The sequence below is a fragment of the Vicia villosa genome, linkage group LG5, assembly GCF_029867415.1.
Source record: "Vicia villosa cultivar HV-30 ecotype Madison, WI linkage group LG5, Vvil1.0, whole genome shotgun sequence".
Lineage (NCBI taxonomy): Eukaryota > Viridiplantae > Streptophyta > Magnoliopsida > Fabales > Fabaceae > Vicia > Vicia villosa.
The window spans coordinates 51,724,696-51,750,884 of NC_081184.1; positions in this window are offsets into that span (position 1 = coordinate 51,724,696).

Consider the following 26,189-nt stretch of genomic DNA (forward strand, 5'->3'; position numbering starts at 1 on the left):
ACTCATTTCATTTAAACATTTTATTTTTTATAATTTTATGTAACTAATTGTCACATTTAATTGCACGTTCGATTTTCTTAATTTCTAAACAGTTATTTAAAAATGATGTTAAACTAATTGCTTCGCCTGTTAGGGTTTGTGTATTTTCAGTCGATGCACTCACATTTCCCTTCTTCGTGCCCAATTTTCAGGGTTAATCAAAGATCTTTCAGCCGCGCGCCTCGCCATGCCAAAAAAGCTAAGTTTCTATTTAATATCATTTTGTTTTATTTTTGCCTTTCGAATTAAAATAGGGTTGCCTCCATAGTTAATGAATATGTAATACACTAACCTTTGTTTATTTTCCTCTTAATTTTCAGAGTCTATCCAGGGTTCGAGGAAGATCAAGGCATTCAAGATGTTTATAATAATTAATGATCCCTCTTATTTTCTGCCTATACTTTCCGCCTTTTAATTTCCCCTTCCCCGCGGGTGTTTATTGTAATAGCGTAGGAATTTATTTTCTGCCTTTAATTTCTGCAATTTTAAACTGCGTGGTTAGTAATCTTAGGGAGTGCAAGCCTTGAACATAATTAGGATAACTAATTACAAGATAAATAATCGAACTTAATCACGTGATTGTTGCACCCACACACCTCTAGGGTAATTCCTCTTGTTGCCTGTTGCCTTATTAATTGCTGCCTTGTTGCCTCTAAGTGTACTAAATAGTCAAGTCCCTCGATTCCGAGGATACCTAAAGCAAATGTTGCCTTCAAAGTTATTGAAACTCCCTCGATGCTGCCTTATAAAGATGATTGTCCCAATTGCTAAGGTATCCTCGCATGATGCCTTAAATGACTATTTTATCCTTCCCTTAGACTACCTGCCCTCTTTATGGCATGGGACAGTCTTATGGCGAACGATTATTCTCGATGACCCTTAAACATCCAATTGAAAGGCTTCCTGCCCTCTTATGGCATGGATAGATCCTTTCGCCTGAAAAGCTAAAAGAACGAATTTTCAAACTTAGGGTAGTTGCTACTAATTGCTTGCTCTAAAAATCAAATTACACTAATTTTCAAATACTTTTCAAAAAGACTACGCTTATTTACAAGCTAAAGTTCTTATCCGAATTTCTATTCATACACTACTTTTCAAACAAATCAAACATTTTCAAAGTGAGCTAAGCAATTAAGAGCCCATGGATAACCATGGATGCAAAGGGTGCCTGAAGGATAGAAAAACACTTAGAAAGGGGGGGGGGTTGAATAAGTGTAGCTTTAAAAACTTGTAAGATAAAAACAATTTGCACAATGATTTTTATCCTGGTTCATTGTTAACTAAACTACTCCAGTCCACCCCCTTGGAGTGATTTGCCTCGCCTGAGGATTTAATCCACTAATCACACTTGATTACAATGGTTTTCCACTTAGCCAACTGCTAAGTCTTCTAGAGTATCCTGATCACAACCTGATCACTCTAGGAACAAACTGCTTAGACAACCTCTAAGACTTTTCTAGAGTATTCTGATCTACCTGATCACTCTAGTTCTTACAACTTAATGTAAACAAATTCTAAGAGTATTACAATGCTTCTGAAAAGCTATAATCACAACTGTGATATTTCTCTTAAAGTTTAAGCTTAAGTCTCACTAAAATATTACAACAGCAATGTAGTGAGCTTGATGATGAAGTTTGAGAGCTTTTGATTTTAACAACGTTTCTGCAAGTTGGTTCAGAGTTTGTAATTCGTTAACCTTTGCTTCTCATCAGAACTTCATATTTATAGGCGTTTGAGAAGATGACCGTTGGGAGCATTTAATGCTTTGCGTATTCCGTATCAGACGGCTAAAGACAATTACACAGCTATAGCACAAGCATATAGACACTGTGTGAATATGTCTCCCCCTGAGATTAACAATCTCCCCCTGAGATAAATAATCTCCCCCTGAAATAAATACTAGGAGAATTTTTATAAATAAAAGACTTCCCTGAGTATTTCAGTAGAGACTTTCACATATGCTTAGATCTTCAGAACATTCACAGCTTCTGATTCTTGCTTCCATAGGACAACTTCAGAACTTGAATTTCCTAGATCTTCAGAATATTCATAGCTTCTAATTCTTGCTTCCATAGGACAGCTTTAGAACTTGAATTTCCTGGATCTTCAGAATATTCATAGCTTCTGATTCTTGCTTCCATTGGACAGCTTCAGAGCTTCTTCTTGAGTCATTGCATGCTAGATTGTATCAGAACATTGTTGAATGTACCAGAGCATCATCAGAGCATCTCTACATCCTGAAATGTTACAGAACAAACTAAACGACAAAAGTCAGCATGAATGATTCAGAACATAAAATATGTATCAGAACATATAATTATGTATCAGAGCATACAAACATAAAATGTTTCAGAGCATATTTTGTAACTAAAACAACCATCAGAACATATAAAGAATAAGAATGAAAGTATATTCTATCATCAGAATATCAGAACATTCTTCCTTCTTGCTTCTGATTCTTGAAGCTTTATAGCACTCAGCTTGCTTCAATTTCCAAGAGCTTGATTCTTTATAGAATTGCTTTTCCCCTTCTATTTGCTTCTCATGTTGAGCTTTTTTTTAAAGAGGATCTTCAATTCCTGCAAGACAACACTCAAAGACATAGAACTTTGCAAGTTCTGTTAGAAATGTGGAGCCTTTCTCCCAGCAACTGATAAAATAAATCAGATCATTTATCACATTTTTCTCCCCCTTTTTGTCATAACATCAAAAACATAAAAGATTCAGATGAAAAAACACGACAAACACATAGAAGAAAAGGATAAATTTCATTAAGCACGGAGAAATAAAGAGTTCAGAAGTACAAGAGGAAGGGCAAGAGAAGATGCAAAGAAAAACAGATGCAAAGCAAAAAGAAACAGTCTAAGACTCAATCTAAGATGACCCTAGCATTGACATGATCTTGGCCAGCATATCATGAATCCCACTGTTGCTCTCATTCTGCCTTTCCATGAAAGCACGAAACTCAGCGTTGATTGATCTCTGCTCATCCTGGTTCTTCTGAATAACTTCCAAAGTCCTTGCAAGACGGGAAGGTTCATCAGAAGAAGCTTCACAACTTCTTTCCAAGGGGATGGCATTCTGATTCGCAGCTTCCATGATCAGATCATTTGCAGGATTTTCCTCAACAGGAATTGTTTCAGCAACATGATCAGCATCTGCTTCTTCCATAGAAGCAACTCCATACTCTGCAGCAGGAACCTCAGAATCTCCATTCTCAAGTGCCTGAAGAATGGCAGCAAGATTCCTAGGAGCAGAAGGACCTTCAACTTCTGGTGGGTCAACAACTTCTGGAATGACCAAGCTTGGGTCTTCCTTAGAAGGGTTTTCCCTCAGAAAGTCAAATAGAGTCCTGAAATCTCTGAGTAGAGCAGGATATTGAGGTTTCCAGACCACAATTTCCCTGCAAGGATTAACTTCCATTGCAGCAGCAATTCTTGCTTCTTCGAGTTCATCCACAAACCTCTTCTCCTCAACAGCAACCCTGTTTCTGAGTGGATGGTAGTAGATACCATTATCATCCTCCAGAAGGTAACCAGCATGACCAGGGGCAGCAGCCACTAGTCTCTTCTGAACTCCCATTGCTCCTACTTGAAAATCCTGGCGAAAGCTTCTCCAGAGGTTTCTCGTAGAAACATCATCAAGACCATTGAGGAAAGCATCGCTCGGAAGGTCAAGCCTGCTAATCACTTCACTTCTGAACAACTCCAGACAAATGATAGGTTCAGGTTCAGGAGGGTTGAAGGTGAATTTGTAGTCAGGGTAGAGAAGGCAGTAGGGGTTGGATTTTCTGGTGGTTAGGGGATGGGATAGAGAAGATGGAGGTGCAGTGGTTGAGGAAGATGGGATATCTGTGGGAATGTGTCATACCCCAAAATTTGCCCGGGCAAGATCTATAACTTTTAATTCATCAAGGGTCAAAATTAAGAGCCATAGGGTTTGACATTCTCATTGTCAAACCCGCCCTCTTATAAAATATCCTGAGTTAAAATGTGGGTACGGTTAGAAGGTATTTAGGCCCAGTCATTTGGTCCGTCTATGCCATTTTTTTGAGGTTTTTAGTCCATTCTCACAAATTATTCAAATGGTTTATTATTTATATTAATAATTGGTTTAATCATTTTATTATTATAACTAGCTATTATTTTTAATTAATAGTGGTTTTAATAATATTATTATTAAGATTATTGTTATTATAAATATAATATACAATTAATTAATGGATTAGTAATCTATTTGGGCCAAAATGATTAGTTAGATGATAGGTCCATTAGGTTATAAAAAAAAACCTAATTTGTAAATATAAGGGGAGGAATTCATTGACAAAGAAGGGGAGCCGAAAAAAAGGAGGACAACAACCAGTCCTCATATTTCACGTAAAAAAAAGGGAAGAAGAAAAAAAGGACGCTGCCTCCAAAACCGTAAAAACGTGAAAGAAAATCAAGAAAGGGTCGAATTGATTCTGGTAACTAAAACTCGATTCAAGGGTTTATACCGGCCTAAACACATTCCTGGGAGATTGGTGATTATTTTCCAATCCTAGCCCAAGCTTGTAGCATCAAGAAATACGGTTCTCGCATCACGGTTTGCTTCCAATATTTTCGAATTCGTTGGCACTCGTCCAGTCGTGTTAAATTGTTTTTAATTACATGTTTTGATTCCTAATAATGTATAGAATGTGTATGACGCATTTAATTTGAGTTTTGGTACATCAATTGCAATTCACCATTATTGGGTTTTCAAAGCTGTATTTTAGGATCTTGAGTTGCAGGTGAAATTGGATAAAACCGAGGGCGTATTCGCTTTCGTAGGACATTTTTCAGTCGATTCATGGTGTTTTTATGAGTGTATTTTGTGTGTTGCATGAGCTTTGGCAGGCCGGCGACGCTGGGAGACCGTAGCAAAAACTGTTGTCTTGTCTCAGTGACCCAACGAAGAAGATGAAGAGAGCGGCGCGCGTTTCCTGAAATTCAAAGTCTTGTTTTTCTTTATATTGTTTTGTTGGAGTGGTTTTAACAACTCACGTCTGCAGCACACATGGAAAAGGCGCTGGTTGGTAAAGATAACAGCGTGGGTTCGATCCCCACTTGCACCAATATTTTACTCAATTTTATTGATGAAGGTTAGCCACAGATTCTATACAGCCAGTATGTACGCAGTCACAATACACCTCATCTCTTAGCCGTGGGATTCAGCACATCATGAGATCTAACGCCTATGAGGATGAAGGGACACCATGAACCCTCAAGAATGCGCCATACTAGATCAGGGCCAGGTTCTTTTGTTTTTTTATTTATTTAATTGTACAATTAAATCAATTTATTATTACCATTATTATATAATTTAATTGTTAAATATTGATTAAGTCAGGATTAGGATTATAATAATTGTTTTTCGATTGTATTCCCGATTATTCGATTATGTCGAGTAATTTGATTAATTTAAATGGTTAAAAATCATAAAAACCCTATAAAGGCCAAGATATTAGGGTTTGCCCGATCCCATTGCCCATTTGTCAAACCATCAAACCTTCAATTAATTCTCTCCTCGACCCGACTAAAGCTATTAGTCGCATTAGACTAGAGATAAAAATACAAATCAAATTATATTCGATTAAATGGTTGCAATTATCTTATTGATTGTGATGATTAATCCTCCCTTGTTCTAAATTTAATTTGTTATTATTTGTAATCGTATTAATCGGTTATGAGGGGTAACAATATAAAAATACAAATTCATAAAATAATAAAATACGTTAATTCATTATTAGTGATAATCGAATCAATCGATTTGAATTGGTAATGGTGCAAAACCCCAATCTTTTAACTATGGTGATCAAACCTATTGATCATTGCGGTTAATTGTGCCAAATCAGGGTTGTACGCCCGAAACATCTAAAACAACTTCAAAACATTTTTTCAAACCTCAAACTCCAAATACAGATTTTTATCTACGACAGGCTATTCAAAGCCTTCAAACCTTCAAATCAAATTTCAAACCTTAAGGGCGTACAACCCGTCCCCCGAACTACGTTGACTCTGATTCTCCATAAGGAGATACGTAGGCACTTGGCAACAAGGCGAGTCCCCCTCTTCAAAATTCTAATCATGTCATTATAATTCTGTTTGCCATATTTCTTTATGAACCCTGCCATGAAACCCTGATCTTTGAAATATTAGCCTTTAGGAAAGGGTTGAGGGTGCCTAACACCTTCCCTCAACCTGATTATAATAACTTACCCTGAATCTCGTATCTGCGTAGGGTTTCCTATTCGCCCTTCAGAATAGGTGGCGACTCTCTAAAGTTAATTTTTTAGGCAGGTTGCTACAATTGGCGACTCTGCTGGGGATAACTATAACGGTGAATTACTATGCTCCTATAGGCTTTAGGCTTTGGCAGGGTTTAGGTTTGGCAACTTTTTAGGGTTTGGCTAACGCGCCTTTTTCAGGGTTTGTAATTATTTTTTCATTTCTTTTTTTTTTTTTAAATTTGTTTATTTATTTATTTTTATTTAAAAAATATTTAATTATTCAGGATATGTTTATATCTGATCACTTATGTGAATATATTTATATTTTTTATTGACTATTATATTTTTATATACTGCTGGATATATTATGTAGTGTTAAAACCTTAAGTGTGGGGGTTAACTTTGAGACCAAAAGGGGACATGAATCGCCTTACGAGTCTCACTGATAACTCCACTCGGAGTGGGTTAGGTATTTGGAAAGGTCCAAAACGAAGCTTGACTTTGTGGAGGGCTGGACTGGATACTTAGCTGATCTCTCCGGGAACCTACCCCAAAAATTCGAACCTCATGGATAAAATGAGTTGTTCTAAAATCCGAGGAGACAAAAAGTCTCGGAGGCTACGAACGACCCCATGAGACCTTCTAGAACCCCCTATTAAAAGGTTGGCTCCCAAGGGCCGCTACGTCGAACCTATGAACCTAGGACTTTTGTGCTGCTGTGCTCTTTATATGTTTTATAATTTATATACTTCAAATATTTATGCGCTTCGATTTTGCAGGTATCCCTACGTGGTCCCTAGCCTGTAGGGACTCAAATTTCTAAAGTCCATGTCCTTCCCACGAAGGACACCTCCATTTACGCATGTTGATTGGCCTCATGATGGCCATGAGACTTAGTGACCGTCCTGAACGGTCACTCCGCGCCTACGCACTCCCTAACCTGTGGGGAGTTTCCTTTCATGTCTTCGTACTCTTACAACTATGCGTCCTTCCCACGAAGGACATATTCGTTTACGCACGTCGATTGGCCTCTCGATGGCCATGTGATTCAGTGATTGTCTTGAACGGTCACCCCGTGCTTACATCTACGTGTCCCCTAGCTTGTAGGGATTCTATTTCTAAAAAAAATCACATCCCTCATACGAAGGACAAATTCATTAGCATGCGTTTGATTGGCCTCTCGATGGCTATGAGATCTAGTGACCGTCTTGAACGGTCACTCCGTGCTTGTTTCCGCACACCCTCTAACTTGTAGGATATGGATGTCCATCTATACATCTTTCATCCCTAGCCTGTAGGGATTTCACTTCATCCAATATCGTCCTTATATAGGTTGTGTTCCGCATAGAGAACCTTCCCACGAGGGACAAATTCATTGGTACATGTTGATTGGCCTCTCGATGGCCATGAGATTTAGTGACTGTCTTGAACGGTCACTAGCCTCTATCTTCTGCATACTCTCGAATCCAAGGGATTTCCCTTAGCGTGTCATAACATTTACCCTGTAAAGATTCCAAGAGGGTCTAATGTCGCCTCTAAGGCTATTCCTATGATCATATGTTACACGTCTGCATTGCATACACGGAGTTACAATATATGGAGTCTCTCGCTTACGCGTGCATTTGCATTTTCATGCATTCATACATTCACATTTGCATTTCTATCTTCGCCCGCATCCATACCAACCGTGCTAGCCGGTTTCTCGAAACTCAAAAAAAAAATCAAAGTATCGTAGACTATGGAGCAAGGAGAATAAAAGATCTTAGTCTTGCTAAAGAAAAAGATGCCTCTCGCCATGCCAGCCGCATGTCCATGCCTTGTCATAACATGATTATGAATACAATAAAGGTTGTCATCGAGCAAGGATTAGTCCAACTGGGGCAATATCCTGAACAAAGAGGCATAACCACGATGGAGGGAATTCGACATATGTCAGCCCCACACCAAGAAAAAAGGGTCATAGGTGATACTATCCTTAGGAAAAGCAAAAGAGGTTCAGTCAAAGGAAACTCATGAAGTTCCGATACGACGAAAACCCACCGCTGACGGTTTATTCTCTACAGGTTTGACATGTCCAAAGAAGAATTCGAGGTTACCCTTTTACTTCTACAATTCTAAAGAGCTAAGGAGTAAAACAAGATCAGTGGATCTACAAAGGAGATTATCCCTAGGATCAATAGGTGTTTACCGTGCTCACAATTTCAACTCTACAATCGCTAAGTGTCGCTCAGGATAAAAGATGTACCTTCGGATTAGCAATTCTAATGGGATGACCATGCAGGTTTTGGAATCAATTCATTCATTTCATTCACTCACTACTATGACTTTCCAGTCACACACTCCTATTTTTAGGGTTATTAACAAACTTGAGGGAGAATGACGAATACAAATGACTAAGTCCAGCTAAACGTATGCTTTCAAGGTAAGACCAAGCCGAGGATGTACAGGCATTGTTTCCATTCCCAAACAGTGGAGATATAAGGATGTTAATCCCTCGTTACCCCCTCGAGCCAGGAGTTGGAGTTTGTTTCTACTTTTCAAAAGAACCTTGATTTTAACCAGGGGCAGGGTAGATGTCAACTAATTCAATGATGTATTTTGGTTGCCAAGAGAATCAGTCAATCCAAGCATAAGGTTCAAGCATATCTTCTTCCTCGCATTCATCCAAGATTGAGGAAGCAATGGAGGTAACATTTACAACACCTTCTTCCTCATTACATCATTCAAGATCGAGGAAGTATCAAAGGCGAAGCTTACAAATCAAAATCAACATAGCAATCACAACATGCAATATCCAAGAATCAATCTCAAAAGGAGCTTTCAAGAATAAAAAACGCCCGCTAAGTCAAAATGAAAATTCCATAAAAGGAAACAAAAAGACTTAGGCAAAATTGGGGCATCCCGATGGGTTAAATTCAAAAGAATTAGCCCATGCAAAAATAAGGGATAAAAACAAAGGCGAAATACAAAGGATAATCTTGTGACTGCTAAACCATCAAAGCTTCACATCAATGCTTGGATCTTTACAACATATGTCATCAAAGTTTGGATCTCTACTAAGGCTTCTGCTCAACATCGAGACTGAAACGATTCTCTTGCAAACAAAGCACATCCATTGGATTAGGCGAATTTTTAGGATCTAGAGAACATCAAGGAGAAAGGGGTGGGATAAATAAAATTTTGAGCCTTATATCCATTGTTTCTTAAAACATGAACCAGGCCAAGTTACAACATTTAAAAGTCCTAATTGAGGCAAGGTTAACTACGAAAGCATATTAAGCAGGAATTTGTTATACTAACTCCTATGTTTGTTAAAACTACTTCTAATCACTATGCTTCTTCAAGCATTCTTTTCAAAACCATCCAGTCCTAATTCATAACGGACTTCGATTTCAAAACTTGCATACGCATTCCATTGGAGCTACTTCTCAAAAAGTACAACACCATCTACGAGTATACACTTAGCATCGAGGAGATCTCGAAATGGGTTAATCAAAGGTGATCATTTCTAATAAAGACCCTGGAATCGGGGAAACCACATCTAGGGGGTTCTCCTAAACAGGGGCAAAAATTTCAAGGAGCACAAGGGCATACAATCAAACATCCTATTAACTAGGGGCAGTCTTCCTAAGGTTCAATCGACTTGGGGCACATCTCAAAGCAATCTCAAACAGGGGCATGTCAGACATGGGAAGAATTCAAATTCAAAGGATAGAACACTATGGATAACCTTCCATGACCTGGAGATCAAGGGCACACCCTTCAATCTAAACATCGAAGCATATGACAAGACTATTCCCTGGGGCACTTCCTTCATAAGCATCTTTCTCCATGAAAATACTGGGGCAATGGATATCAAATCCGCAAGACACACAACAAAAGGAAAAAGGCGTTCTCGCACTTTACAACATCGAACAAATCTTTCTCCTAACTACGATCTTCCGAGCTCAAACAAAACAGGTATTGGGAAATCGCGCTAGCATCACACCCCATCCTAGCAAAGAGACCTGCAACTCCAGTGAACTATATACGCTTTGGTTATTAATAACCTACCATTGGAGCATCACACAAATACATACAAATCATGCATTACACACATTGGTTGATACATCACACCGTAACTTTTTATGTGGTCTTCTTTAAGACAAATCTCACGATCCTTTCGAGGAGTTTCCTCAAGCAGTCTTATTCAAGACGAATTGTCATCCTTTTCAGGAATCTCTTCAGGTAGTCTTTTTCAAGACATTCTTTTCTAAAAACCTTTCTAGGTAGTCTTCTTTAAGACAATCATCGTCATTCCCAAAAAAACCTTTTTAGGTAGTCCTCTTCAGGACGTTCTTTTTCTAAGTACCTTTTCAGGTAGTCTTCTTCAAGACATTCATTTTCTGAGTACCTTTTCAGGTAGTCTTCTTTAAGACATTCCTTTTCTAAGTACCTTTTGAGGTAGTCTTCTTCAAGGCATTCCTATTCTAAGTACCTTTTCAGGCAGTCTTCTTCAAGACATTCATTTTCTGAGTTCCTTTTCAGGTAGTCTTCTTCAAGACATTCTTTTTCTAAGTACCTTTTCAGGTAGTCTTCTTTAAGACACTCCTTTTTCTAAGTACCTTTTCAGGTAGTCTTTTCCAAGACGTTCCCTTTTTCTAAGTACCTTTTCAGGTAGTCTTCTTTAAGACACTCCTTTTTCTAAAGTTCCTTTTCTAAGGTAGTCTTCTTCAAGACATTTGCTATTTTCAAAGCACCTTTTCAGGTAGTCTTCTTCGAAACATTTTTGTTCTAAGCACCTTTTCAGGTAGTCTTCTTCAAGACATTTCTTTTTCCAAGAACCTTTTTCATGTAGTCTTCTTCAAGACATTTTTTTTCTCTCTAAGCACCTTTTCAGGTAGTCTTCTTCGAGACATTCTTGTTCTAAGTACCTTTCCAGGTAGTCTTTTTTAAAACAATTTGGCATCCCTCTCAGGAACCTATTCAGGTAGTCTTCTTTAAAGACATCTTTTAACCTTTTCAGGTAGTCGTCATTAAAGACATTCTTCATCCCTTGCTAAGAACCTTTTCAGGTAATCTTCTTTAAAACAAATTTCTATCTACTCTAAGAGCCTTTACAGGTGGTCTTCTCTAAGACAAATTGCTACCATTTCGTTAAATCATTTCAGATAGTCTTCTTTAAGACAAACATTCACATCCATTCAGAAGACCTTTTCAGGTGTATTGTCCGACCCACGTGTCGTGAGTTGCCAACCCTCGTGTTGTGAAAGGTGTATTTTCTCCGACCCTCGAGTCGTGAGTCTCCAAACAGGTGAATCTCTTTCATGCAGGTATGTTTGCTAGAACTATAGCAAACGGTTACTTTTATGCAGGTACGCTTGTCAGAACCATGGCAGGTAATTCCTTTGGTGCAGGTAAAATTTGTCCGAACCAGGGCAAATAACCCTATTGGTACAGGTAAATTTTGCGATGACCCTCGCAAATAACCCTGTTGGCACAGGTAAATTTTGCGATAACCCTCGCAAATAACCCTGTTGGTGCAGGTAAATTTTGCGATAACCCTCGCAAATAACCCTGTTGGCACAGGTAAATTTTGCGATAACCCTCGCAAATAACCCTGTTGGTGCAGGTAAATTTTGCGATAACCCTCGCAAATAACCCTGTTGGTGCAGTCCTTTTCAGGAGCCTTTTCAGGCAGTCTTCTTTAAAGCGTATTCCATCCTTTCTAGGAGCTTTTTCAGGCACACAAGATTTTTAAACCGTTCTTCAATTGGGTTTATCACGTTAGTCCCTCGACCGTGATATCTTCCAAAACATCATCAACAACAAGCAAAGGTTCTATCTTTCTTTTCAAAGCTACTAACACATCTCAACTAACAGTCATGCATCATTAAATAACATACCTCATTCATACATAATGCATATACATACTTCGCTCTCATTTATTTTGAGAAGCTCACTGCATCATACATCACATGCATCATAACATTGCATAAAATTCAGGTTGCCTTTTTAGGCCGTACTACAATCAAAGCAGGTGGTTCCCTTCGAAAGCGTTTGCTCCACACTCTGAAAAATGGTATTCACCTCGGGCGGTATCTGTAAGCCCATCTCCAACAGAACTTCTTCCCGACAAGTGCAAATTTCGGGGCATTCAATATTCAATCCTCTTCTACCTTTAGATTACGATAGGCAGACGTGCCTATCCGACTCTTCAGGTTTAAGAAGATTGAACAGGGGCAGCTGTCATACCCCAAAATTTGCCCGGGCAAGATCTATATCTTTTAATTCATCAAGGGTCAAAATTAAGAGCCATAGGGTTTGACATTCTCATTGTCAAACCCGCCCTCTTATAAAATATCCTGAGTTAAAATGTGGGTAAGGTTAGAAGGTATTTAGGCCCAGTCATTTGGCCCGTCTATGCCATTTTTTTGAGGTTTTTAGTCCATTCTCACAAATTATTCAAATGGTTTATTATTTATATTAATAATTGGTTTAATCATTTTATTATTATAACTAGCTATTATTTTTAATTAATAGTGGTTTTAATAATATTATTATTAAGATTATTGTTATTATAAATATAATATACAATTAATTAATGGATTAGTAATCTATTTGGGCCAAAATGATTAGTTAGATGATAGGTCCATTAGGTTATAAAAAAAAACCTAATTTGTAAATATAAGGGGAGGAATTCATTGACAAAGAAGGGGAGCCGAAAAAAAGGAGGACAACAACCAGTCCTCATATTTCACGTAAAAAAAAAGGGAAGAAGAAAAAAAGGACGCTGCCTCCAAAACCGTAAAAACGTGAAAGAAAATCAAGAAAGGGTCGAATTGATTCTGGTAACTAAAACTCGATTCAAGGGTTTATACCGGCCTAAACACATTCCTGGGAGATTGGTGATTATTTTCCAATCCTAGCCCAAGCTTGTAGCATCAAGAAATACGGTTCTCGCATCACGGTTTGCTTCCAATATTTTCGAATTCGTTGGCACTCGTCCAGTCGTGTTAAATTGTTTTTAATTACATGTTTTGATTCCTAATAATGTATAGAATGTGTATGACGCATTTAATTTGAGTTTTGGTACATCAATTGCAATTCACCATTATTGGGTTTTCAAAGCTGTATTTTAGGATCTTGAGTTGCAGGTGAAATTGGATAAAACCGAGGGCGTATTCGCTTTCGTAGGACATTTTTCAGTCGATTCATGGTGTTTTTATGAGTGTATTTTGTGTGTTGCATGAGCTTTGGCAGGCCGGCGACGCTGGGAGACTGTAGCAAAAACTGTTGTCTTGTCTCAGTGACCCAACGAAGAAGATGAAGGGAGCGGCGCGCGTTTCCTGAAATTCAAAGTCTTGTTTTTCTTTATATTGTTTTGTTGGAGTGGTTTTAACAACTCACGTCTGCAGCACATATGGAAAAGGCGCTGGTTGGTAAAGATAACAGTGTGGGTTCGATCCCCACTTGCACCAATATTTTACTCAATTTTATTGATGAAGGTTAGCCACAGATTCTATACAGCCAGTATGTACGCAGTCACAATACACCTCATCTCTTAGCCGTGGGATTCAGCACATGATGAGATCTAACGCCTATGAGGATGAAGGGACACCATGAACCCTCAAGAATGCGCCATACTAGATCAGGGCCAGGTTCTTTTGTTTTTTTATTTATTTAATTGTACAATTAAATCAATTTATTATTACCATTATTATATAATTTAATTGTTAAATATTGATTAAGTCAGGATTAGGATTATAATAATTGTTTTTCGATTGTATTCCCGATTATTCGATTATGTCGAGTAATTTGATTAATTTAAATGGTTAAAAATCATAAAAACCCTATAAAGGCCAAGATATTAGGGTTTGCCCGATCCCATTGCCCATTTGTCAAACCATCAAACCTTCAATTAATTCTCTCCTCGACCCGACTAAAGCTATTAGTCGCATTAGACTAGAGATAAAAATACAAATCAAATTATATTCGATTAAATGGTTGCAATTATCTTATTGATTGTGATGATTAATCCTCCCTTGTTCTAAATTTAATTTGTTATTATTTTTAATCGTATTAATCGGTTATGAGGGGTAACAATATAAAAATACAAATTCATAAAATAATAAAATACGTTAATTCATTATTAGTGATAATCGAATCAATCGATTTGAATTGGTAATGGTGCAAAACCCCAATCTTTTAACTATGGTGATCAAACCTATTGATCATTGCGGTTAATTGTGCCAAATCAGGGTTGTACGCCCGAAACATCTAAAACAACTTCAAAACATTTTTTCAAACCTCAAACTCCAAATACAGATTTTTATCTACGACAGGCTATTCAAAGCCTTCAAACCTTCAAATCAAATTTCAAACCTTAAGGGCGTACAACCCGTCCCCCGAACTACGTTGACTCTGATTCTCCATAAGGAGATACGTAGGCACTTGGCAACAAGGCGAGTCCCCCTCTTCAAAATTCTAATCATGTCATTATAATTCTGTTTGCCATATTTCTTTATGAACCCTGCCATGAAACCCTGATCTTTGAAATATTAGCTTTTAGGAAAGGGTTGAGGGTGCCTAACACCTTCCCTCAATCTGATTATAATAACTTACCATGAATCTCGTATCTGCGTAGGGTTTCCTATTCGCCCTTCAGAATAGGTGGCGACTCTCTAAAGTTAATTTTTTAGGCAGGTTGCTACAGAACGATTGAGGATGAGGAGATATTTGGGTTTGGATGAGGTGAAAAAGGAATAATTATAATGGGTGTTGATGAGGATGGCTTGTCAGAAGGAGTTGGAGGAAGAATATTTAGTTGTGTAGGGTTTAAGACAGGAGTAGAAAGTGAAGTTGAGAGAGACTTTGGTATAGAGAAGGTATTTTGTGGTTCAGAAGAAGGTGATTGGTTAGAAGATTGAGGTACAGAAGGAGGTGTAAAAACATGCCTGGAGACAATTGTAGAGGGAGCATTCGCAGATCTGGAAGTACGAAAAGAATCATTGATTTTCTTCTGCAGATATTCTGGAGTATTCACCTTGTCAGGATCATAGGTGATCCTCTGTTTCTTGGCTTGCTTGGCCTCATCTTCTTGAGCCTTTCTTTTTAGCCTAGCCTGTTGTTTCTTCTGATCCTTCTTTTGAAGATCAGCTTTTGACAGAAGCACTCTACCACGGATCCACGCAGGATCAACTTCAGATTGGTTTCTAACAGAATCTTCCAAGTGGTGCTTGACAGCCTTAGGAAGTTCTAAATGAAACAAGGTGGCAAAACCTTCAACAAGAACTCTCCTTGACAGAATATCTGGAAAGCTTGTACCAACAGAAGATACCGTCTGGATGAGATCAAGTCTGAACAAATCCACACCGTTGAAGACAGGACCTTGAACAACTCCAAGAAATTGGGACGCTCCAAGGGTCCTGATAGAATCCAGTAAATTACTTTCAGTCAGAATATCAGATATCATTCTGGCGAAAGGAATAGTGTTTCTTGAAATATGAGGATACTTTGCTCTTTCTTCTTCTCTTGACTCAACAATAGAAGTTTTCAGATTCTCAAACAGAATGTGAGAGATGTTGAGTTCTATCTTTCTGCCAATGCAGAAGAGAGTATACTTGTGATCAGGACTGATGTAGGCAGAGGAGGAGAATAGCTTCTTCCTGTGGTGAAGAGAACCCAGAATAATCTCAGCCCACACTTGATAGAACGGCCTTAAGGTACCAGTTTTATGAGACTCAGTTCCGAAAGCAAGAGAGATTTGTTGTTCAACCTGATACCAGTTAACCCTTCCAGGTTGAGGACCGGTGCAACCTTTTTCGTCATCCAGATTGTATAGCTTCCTGGTGAGCTTTTCTGTAATAACCACTTCATGCCCTAGCACGAAGGAAATGATGGCAGTTGGGGTAACCGTTGCATGTACCCAGAAATCCTTCACTAGTTCAGGATAGATTGATCCAACCAATCGATCGAGATAGTTTGACCATCCCTGTGCTAATATTCTAGCGTCACACAGAAAACCGTTTGCTCTTAGGTTGTTGAAGTCCACAGCAGACTCACAGAGAACTTCCAGTTCGTCAGTGGGAATCATGCAGGTTTTCAGAGGAGCATACCCATACTTGCGGAGAAGAATCTGAGTAGAAGTGAGTCTTTCTACTGGGCTTGATGTACTTGATGATGAATACATGATGATGTTGCTTAGTTTCAGATCACAGACTAGGGCGGCGTCTCCTCAACTGCATGCATGCTTGTCCAAAAATAGTGAACACGTGTTCATTTTCTGGAAAGACTTATGACAGCTGTTTTGCTTTAAAAGAGTTTCTGAATCAACTTAGATAATGAAACCTTAGTAATAACAGAATCAGAACTTCTAATTGATTAGTATCAGAACTTCTTATAGCTGCCTAGTCCTAACACATTTCAGAAGGTATTCATACAAAGATCTTCTCATCTTCTCATTCTGGGCATAAGTCCATACTAATATTCTTCAGAATGTACTTAAACCTATCTTCAGCAAGGGGTTTTGTAAAGATATCAGCCCATTGATGGTCTGTATCCACAAAGTTCAAAGAAAGAACACCCTTCTGAACATAGTCCCTCATAAAATGATGTTTAATATCAATATGTTTAGCTTTGGAATGTAAGATAGAATTCTTAGATAAACATATAGCAGAAGTATTATCACAGAAAATAGGAATGTTACTCTCATATATCTGATAATCTTCTAGCTGACTCTTCATCCATAGCATTTGTGTGCTACATCCAGCAGCAGCAACATATTCTGCTTCTGTAGTTGAGAGAGCTATGGTAGCTTGCTTCTTGCTGTACCAGGAGATCAAATGACTTCCAAGAAATTGACAACTTCCAGAAGTACTTTTTCTTTCAATTCTATCTCCAGCATAGTCAGCATCACAGAATCCTACTAAGTTGTATTCTTTAGATCTTCAGTAGACTAAACCAACGTTAGTAGTACCTTTCAGATACCTCAGAATTCTCTTAATAGCAGTTAAGTGAGATTCTCTAGGATCTGATTGGAATCTAGCACACAAACACACACTGAATAGAATGTCAGGTCTAGAAGCAGTTAGATATAGAAGAGATCCAATCATACCTCTGTACAACTTCTGATCTACCTTCTTACTTACCTCATCCTTACCTAAAACACATGTTGGATGCATAGGAGTTTTGGCTTCTTTGCTTTCAGAAAGATTAAACTTCTTCAGAAGTTCTTTCACATACTTCGTTTGATGAACATAGGTTCCATCAGGAGTTTGATTGATTTGAATCCCAAGGAAATACTTGAGTTCACCCATCATGCTCATTTCAAATTCAGCCTGTATAGACTTAGCAAACTCCTTCCCAAGTGAAGCATTAGATGTTCCAAAAATAATATCATCAACATAAATTTGACAAATTAAAATATCCTTCTTAGATGTTTTACAGAAAAGAGTCGTGTCCACTTGTCCTCTAGTGAAACCATTGTCTAGAAGGAAAGAACTTAATCTTTCGTACCAAGCTCTGGGAGCTTGCTTCAAACCATACAATGATTTCTTAAGTTTGAAAACAAGTTCTGGAGACTTAAAGTCTTCAAAACCAGGAGGTTGATGGACATAGACTTCTTCATCTATATAACCATTTAAGAAGGCACTCTTAACATCCATCTGATACAGAGTGATGTTATGTTGAGTGGCAAAGGAAATTAATAAGCGAATAGATTCTAACCTGGCCACTGGTGCAAAGGTTTCTGTATAGTCAATCCCTTCTTGCTGACTATATCCCTGAGCCACCAGTCTGGCTTTGTTTCTTACCACTTCTCCCTTTTCACTGAGCTTGTTTCTGAACACCCACTTAGTCCCAAAGATGTTGAATCCTTTTGGTCTAGGAACCAAATCCCATACATCATTCCTTGTAAACTGATTTAGTTCATCTTGCATGGCAATTATCCAGTCTGGATCTTCTAGAGCTTGATCAACAGAAGTTGGCTCGATCAAAGAAACAAGACCTAATTGACATTCTGCATTGTTCTTAAGGAATGCTCTTGTTCTGATGAGATCGTCTTTCTTTCCAAGGATCACATCTTCTGAGTGAGCTAAGGAGAGTCTAGAAGATTTTCTGACTGTTGGCTCTACAGAAATCCTGAGATTCTCTAAAGATGCAGCAACTTGATCTTCTGATTCATTGCTTCTGAGACTTTCAGCTTCTGGAGCTTTACTTCTTGGTTCTACAGCTTCTGATGTGTCAATATCTATATCTGCAAAATTCTCAAACTGCTTTGGTTTTTCAAGACCAAGCTTATCATCAAACCTGATATTGATTGATTCTTCTACAACCAATGTTTCAGTATTGTATACTCTATAGCCTTTAGAGCGTTCAGAATATCCAAGAAGAAAACATTTTTGTGCCTTAGAATCAAACTTACCAAGATGATCTTTAGTATTCAGAATAAAACTCACACATCCAAAAGGATGAAAATATGAAATGTAGGGCTTTCTGTTCTTCCACAATTCATAAGGAGTCTTATTTAGAATAGGTCTTATAGAGATTCTATTCTGAATATAACATGCAGTGTTTATTGCTTCTGCCCAGAAGTGCTTAGCCATATTGGTCTCATTGATCATGGTTCTGGCCATTTATTGCAGAGTCCTATTCTTTCGCTCTACAACTCCATTTTTCTGTGGAGTTCTAGGGCAAGAGAAATCATGGGCAATACCATTTTCTTTGAAGAACTCCTCAAAGAATCTGTTCTCAAATTCGCCACCATGATCACTTCTGACCTTTATGATTTTGCACTCCTTCTCAGATTGGATCTGAGTGCAGAATTCAAAGAACACTGAATGAGACTCATCCTTGTGTTTTAAGAACTTTACCCATGTCCAGCGGCTATAATCATCTACGATGACTAATCCATATTTCTTCCCTCTGATAGATGCTGTTTTGACTGGTCCAAACAGATCAATGTGCAGAAGTTCTAATGGCCTTGAGGAAGAGACAACATTCTTAGATTTGAATGCAGGTTTGGAGAACTTGCTCTTCTGACATGCTTCACAAAGAGCATCTGATTTATATTTCAGATTTGGGAGACCTCTGACCAGATTTAGTTTGTTAATCTGAGAAATCTTTCTCAAACTAGCATGTCCTAATCTTCTGTGCCAGACCCATTGCTCTTCAGAAACAGACATAAGGCAAGTCACCTTTTGCTTCTCAAGATCTGAAAGATCAATCTTATAGATGTTGTTCTTTCTCTTGCCTGTAAATAGGATTGAGCCATCCTTCTGACTTACAGCCTTGCAAGACTTTTGATTGAAGATTATATCATAACCATTGTCACTTAATTGACTTATGGACAATAAGTTATGCGTTAATCCTTCTACAAGAAGTACATTAGTTATGGAAGGAGAGTTACCAATACTTATGGTTCTAGAGCCAATAATTTTGCCCTTCTGATCTCCTCCAAACTTGACTTCTCCACCAGACTTAAGCACCAGGTCTTGGAACATAGACCTTCTGATTGAACTTGGGTTTAGCATGATAATTAACAGGAGGAACAGCATGATATTCTTTAGGTTTGACATCATGATATTTCTTAGGTTGTGCCACATGCTTCTTGGTGTGTACAGTGTTAAAACTCTGTGCATGTGAAGTGAGCCTAATATCATGTGCATGGCCATATTTGAACTGATCATACAATGGCTTGTATGTGATTTTCAAATCATCAACAGGTTCAAATTTATGTGAGGTATCACCCTCATAGCCAAAGCCAAACCTTCTGTTTCCAGAAACACCATATATCATAGAAGCAAAATGACTTCTGCCAATACTTCTAGATAGGAACTTTCTGAAGCTCGAGTCATATTCTTTCAGAATATGATTGAGACTGGGAATGGATTTTTCTGATTTAGAAGGAGATCCACTATCATTGGATAATTTTAAAACTTTTTCCTTTAGTTCAAAATTTTCCACTTCCAGCTTCTTAGTTTCAAATTCAAATTGCTTTTTCAGCTTTTTGTATTTGATACTAAGGTGAGCCTTGAGTTCCAGAAGTTCAGTCAAGCTGGAAACTAATTCATCTCTAGATAGTTCAGAAAATACCTCTTCAGAATCTGATTCTGATGTAGATTCTGATCCATCATCCACTGTGGCCATCAGTGCAAAGTTGGCTTGCTCTCCTTCAGAGTCTGATTCTGATTCAGATTCAGAATCATCCCATGTTGCCATAAGACCTTTCTTCTTATGAAACTTCTTCTTGGGATTCTCCTTCTGAAGTTTTGGATATTCATTCTTGAAGTGTCCAGGCTCATTGCACTCATAGCAGACGACCTTCTTCTTGTCAGATCTTCTGCCACCAGAAGATTCTCCTCGTTCAAACTTCTTTGAACTTCTGAAGCTTTTGAACTTCCTTTGTTTGCTCTTCCAGAGTTGGTTTACCCTTCTGGAGATCATGGACAATTCATCTTCTTCTTCTGATTCTGATTCTTCAGAATCTACTTCTTCAGCCTGAAAAGCGTTAGTGCATTTTTTAATATTGGATTTTAATGCAATAGACTTACCTTTCTTCTGAGGCTCATTTGCATCCAGCTCTATCTCATAGCTTCTCAAGGCACTGATTAACTCTTCCAAAGAGACTTCATTCAGATTCTTTGCAATCTTGAATGCAGTCACCATTGGGCCCCATCTTCTGGGCAAGCTTCTGATGATTTTCTTTACATGATCAGCCTTGGTGTAGCCTTTGTCAAGAACTCTCAATCCAGCAGTTAGCGTTTGAAATCTTGAGAACATCTTCTCAATATCTTCATCATCCTCCATCTTGAAGGCTTCATATTTCTGGATTAGAGCAAGAGCTTTAGTCTCCTTGACTTGAGCATTTCCCTCATGGGTCATTTTCAATGACTCATATATATCATGGGCAGTTTCCGTGTTAGATATCTTCTCATACTCAGCATGAGAGATAGCATTCAGCAAAATAGTCCTACATTTATGATGATTTTTGAAAAGCTTCTTTTGATCATCATTCATTTCTTGTCTTGTAAGCCTTACGCCAGTAGCATTCACTGGATGTTTGTAACCATCCACTAGAAGATCCCATAAGTCACAATCTAGACCAAGGAAGTAACTTTCCAGTTTATCTTTCCAGTATTCAAAGTTTTCACCATCAAATACTGGTGGTCTAGTATAACCATTGTTACCATTTCCATTGTATTGTTCAGCAGAGCCAGATGTAGATGTAGGTGTGTTTGTTGGAATTTCACCAGCCATCTTTTACTGAAGCATTTTTCTCTTCCTGAATCTTTTCTAAACACGGTTAAGTGCTTGCACCTTAGAACCGGCGCTCTGATGCCAATTGAAGGATAGAAAAACACTTAGAAAGGGGGGGGGGGGGGTTTGAATAAGTGTAGCTTTAAAAACTTGTAAGATAAAAACAATTTGCATAATGATTTTTATCCTGGTTCGTTGTTAACTAAACTACTCCAGACCACCTCCTTGGAGTGATTTACCTCACCTGAGGATTTAATCCACTAATCACACTTGATTACAATGGTTTTCCACTTAGCCAACTGCTAAGTCTTCTAGAGTATCCTGATCACAACCTGATCACTCTAGGAACAAACTGCTTAGACAACCTCTAAGACTTTTCTAGAGTATTCTGATCTACCTGATCACTCTAGTTCTTACAACTTAATGTAAACAAATTCTAAGAGTATTACAATGCTTCTGAAAAGCTATAATCACAACTGTGATATTTCTCTTAAAGTTTAAGCTTAAGTCTCACTAAAATATTACAACAGCAATGTAGTGAGCTTGATGATGAAGTTTGAGAGCTTTTGATTTGAACAGCGTTTCTGCAAGTTGGTTCTGAGTTTGTAATTCGTTAACCTTTGCTTCTCATCAGAACTTCATATTTATAGGCGTTTGAGAAGATGACCGTTGGGAGCATTTAATGCTTTGCGTATTCCGTACAACATTGCATTTAATGTTTCACTCTTTTGTCAACTACCTCGAGCCTTGTTTCCACTGTGTCTACTGACGTTGCCTCTAATAGCTTCTAACGTTCCTTTTGTCAGTCAGCGTAGCCTGCCAGTCTAGTACTTGCTTCTGATCTGATGTTTGTGTAAACAACGTTTGAATGTCATCAGAGTCAAACAGCTTGGTGCAGAGCATCTTCTTGTCTTCTGACCTTGAAGTGCTTCTGAGCGTGATACCATGAGAACTTCAGTGCTTCTGCTTCTGATCTCAAGTTCTTCTTCTGATGCTTCCATAGACCCATGTTCTGATTCTGCTTGACCATCTTCTGATGTCTTGCCAGACCATGTTCTGATGTTGCATGTTGAACCTTCTGAGTCAGTTGCCTCTTGCGCTGATTTTGTGCATACTCTTTGTATAATTCCTGAAATGGAAATTGCATAGTATTAAAGTACCACATTATCTCATACAAAATTCATATCCTTGTTATCATCAAAACTAAGAATATTGATCAGAACAAATCTTGTTCTAACAGTGCCTTACACCTTCCCTTTGTATAACTTACCCCCCGAACTCAAAATCTTTTCAAAGGGTATTTTCCTGTTCTTTTAGCCTTTCCAATTGGATAAAATAAAAGTCGGTGGCGACTCTTGCTATCCACAACATATCGATAAAAAAGTCAGTTCACCGTATTACAGAACTGGCGACTCTGCTGGGGATGTTTTCGATTAAAAGAGGGGTTACCTTAAAGTTTAGGATTCACTTTAATTGTTTGATTTGTCTGCTTTATATTTCAAAGGCTGTTTTGGGTATTTACTTGTGTGAAAGATCCTAACCCGGATCTGAGAACCTTAGGTAAATGGCATGAGACCAAGGAGACTGCACAACGTATACTGATGTGGTTGATCTGGTGGCCATCGTTAGTGTGACACATTTGTTTGTCCTGGTGTTCCTTGGGATCCGACTTGAGGAAACACTTGGCTGCTGCGTGGTGTCATTAAGCACTAATTTGCCCTAGAACCCTAGTTGAACTTGACTTTGGCCTATTAGAAAGTAGCGAGATGGCTGGCTTTGGTTCCAACTGAAGTTGGTTGATACTCGAAGCTACACTCATATGGACTGGACTTTCAGGACCTTCTCGGTTGGTGATTCGATTGCCAAACTGAGATAAGCGCCTTCGAGAAAGGTCAATGATATGAGCTCCCTAGAACCCGATCTTTATATAGGACAGGTTGAACCAACTTAACTTTAGTGGGGAGGGTACTTACCTACCAACTTCATGCGAGCCTTTAAATCTAAGGACACTTGTGTGAATTGTTTGTGCTTGTTACTAACCCTTTGGTTTTCTTGCAGGTCTTTCGTGTGAGCCTCATTAGTCCTTACTATCTTACGCTTTGCCTAATGCATTACATAACATCATGACATCATGACATCATACGCATAACATGATCTAACTAACCCTTTCAAGGATCTTAGGAATTCAGGGCGCACAATTTCAGGTGCCCTTATCAAGGACTAAATTCCTATCAAGGGGCAAGAGGATTTATTTTCCTCTGGCCATTCGTCTTCCAATTCAAAGACAGAGTACCTATCAAGGGGCAAGAGAATTTATTTTCCTCTGGTCGTATGCCTTCCAGTTCAGAGACAGAGTACCTATCAAGGGGCAAGAGGATTTATTTTTCTCTAGCCATATGCTTTCAAATTCAAAAGTACAAGTATCCCGAATCAGAGGCTATGACCCACTGGATATGGTGAGCTTGATTCTCAAAGAAAGACATTCAAAGACAAAAGTCAGAATTCTTCAGACAAAGACGCGACCAAACTATTTTCTAATGTCGACCAACTGGTCAGAAAAATGCCATCAACAAATCAATCCTAATCAGATGAACATTCTGGAAGCTTGACCCCCAGACTTCTGAAACATTCCAATCAGATATACATTCCGGAAGCTCGAACCCCGGACATTCTGAAAGTTCCAATCAGATGAACATTCTGGAAGCTTGACCCCCATACTTCTGAAACATTCCAATCAGATATACATTCCGGAAGCTCGAACCCCGGACATTCTGAAAGTTCCAATCAGATGAACATTCTGGAAGCTTGACCCCCAGACTTCTTAAGCATTCCAATCAGATATACATTCAGGAAGCTCGAACCCCGGACATTCTGAAACTTTCTTATCAGATACACATTCCAGAAGCTCGAACCCCGGATACTCTGAATCTCTACACCAGTTCCATAACAACGACGCAAGCCAGACGCACCTAAGCGTCAATTCACCAAAATCAATATGTCGTCGGCTCAAACATTACAACATCTGTTGAAGATAAGATTGATTACTCTGAGGGATGCTCCTAAGAATTCTAACACCTCTGGCTATAAACTCAATGCGAGGTGCGCGTACCATTCCAACATTCCTAGACATTACAAAAACAATTGCTGGACATTGAAGAATAAGATTCAAGATCTAATCGATAACGGGGAAATCAAATTCAACCCTCCCGAAACTCCTGTGGTGATCACCGCTCCTATGCCTAGTCATGACAAGACTGATTGGCGTCTAGATGAACGAACTTTTGGATCATTAGATCTACTTTCATTTGCAAGTTTCTATTCTGTTTGTTTAAACATTCGAATTATGATAGACATTATCTGTTTTAATAATCATCATCAGTGCATTGCATATGTTTGTCTTGAATAAATTATTTCGCTATCACTCATTTAAACTGCATCTTTACTTTGTATATGTTTTATGATACTCAACTCCTGCTAAAGCTGTATACCTTTTAAGGGAGGATGACGAAAACGATATCGCAACCTCATACAGTATGCTTTTGAGCGGACTATGCTGACGATGTACAGGCATTGTTGCAATTCCTAAACAGTGGAGATATAAGGATGTTAATCCCTCGCCAACCCCTTTGAGCCTAAGAAGTAGAATTTTCTTTCTTGTACTAATTAAAACCCTTGATCCTAACCTGGGGCAGGGTAGTTATTAGTTAATTTGGCTGTGCATTCTATTTTAAGAGATTCATTCAGTACACCTTTTAACAAACGTTTCAATCATAAGCGTTCATCTGCACACATCAAAGAAGTGTTGGAGATTAATCCGCTGTCGCGCGCGGATCAAAAACGAGTTGTTTTGAATAAAACTGTAGATAGCGACAAGTGACTCGAATATCGTCTCTCAAGGATTCTTAGTTATTACTAACTGAAATCGAATTGGGGGTTGGTTTGGTTTCTGCTTAACAAAAAGCGATTATTGAAATAAGCTGTTTTGAAAAAGTGATTATAAAATAAGCCAATCTACCGATTCAGTTCCTACCAATCATCGATTATTATAACTTCACTATCCTAAGCGGATTCCATTCCTATTTGGATGCAAACTCAATGACAAGCGCGGTGAGGTTTGCCAGATGTGCGATCCTAATGTCCGAATTAAGCAAACGGGATAAATTATCATGAATTAAGCAAACACGATCGATCAGACACGGTACGAATTAAGCAAACATAACGTGTCTATGTTAGGATCATACAATCAACCAAATTGAATCAATATATTTCATACAATTGAATTATGCATACAAGAATACAAAATATATTGAAAGGAATAGAAATTAAATTGTAAAATTATAGTAATCTCATAGTATTAGAACCTGAACACGGTAGATCGACTCAGACGGATTAGTTCTCCATGAAATCGTACAAAACTCCCAAAATTATTTCGTGAAAAGTGTAAAGTATATTTGGCTGTACGGCCAGACCTAGCTAAAGAGAAAACAAAAGGAAATTCGGGTCATAACCCAACTGGGTCAAACAAACATCATCCAGGCCCAAAACTAACGACTCAAAACTTATAAAACTAGTGCTTCAGCTTCCAACGCAAATCTGGAAAATATAGGTTCCGAATCTGACTTTGACTCCAACACAAAAGTCGTAGCTCTCTTTCTTAGCTTTC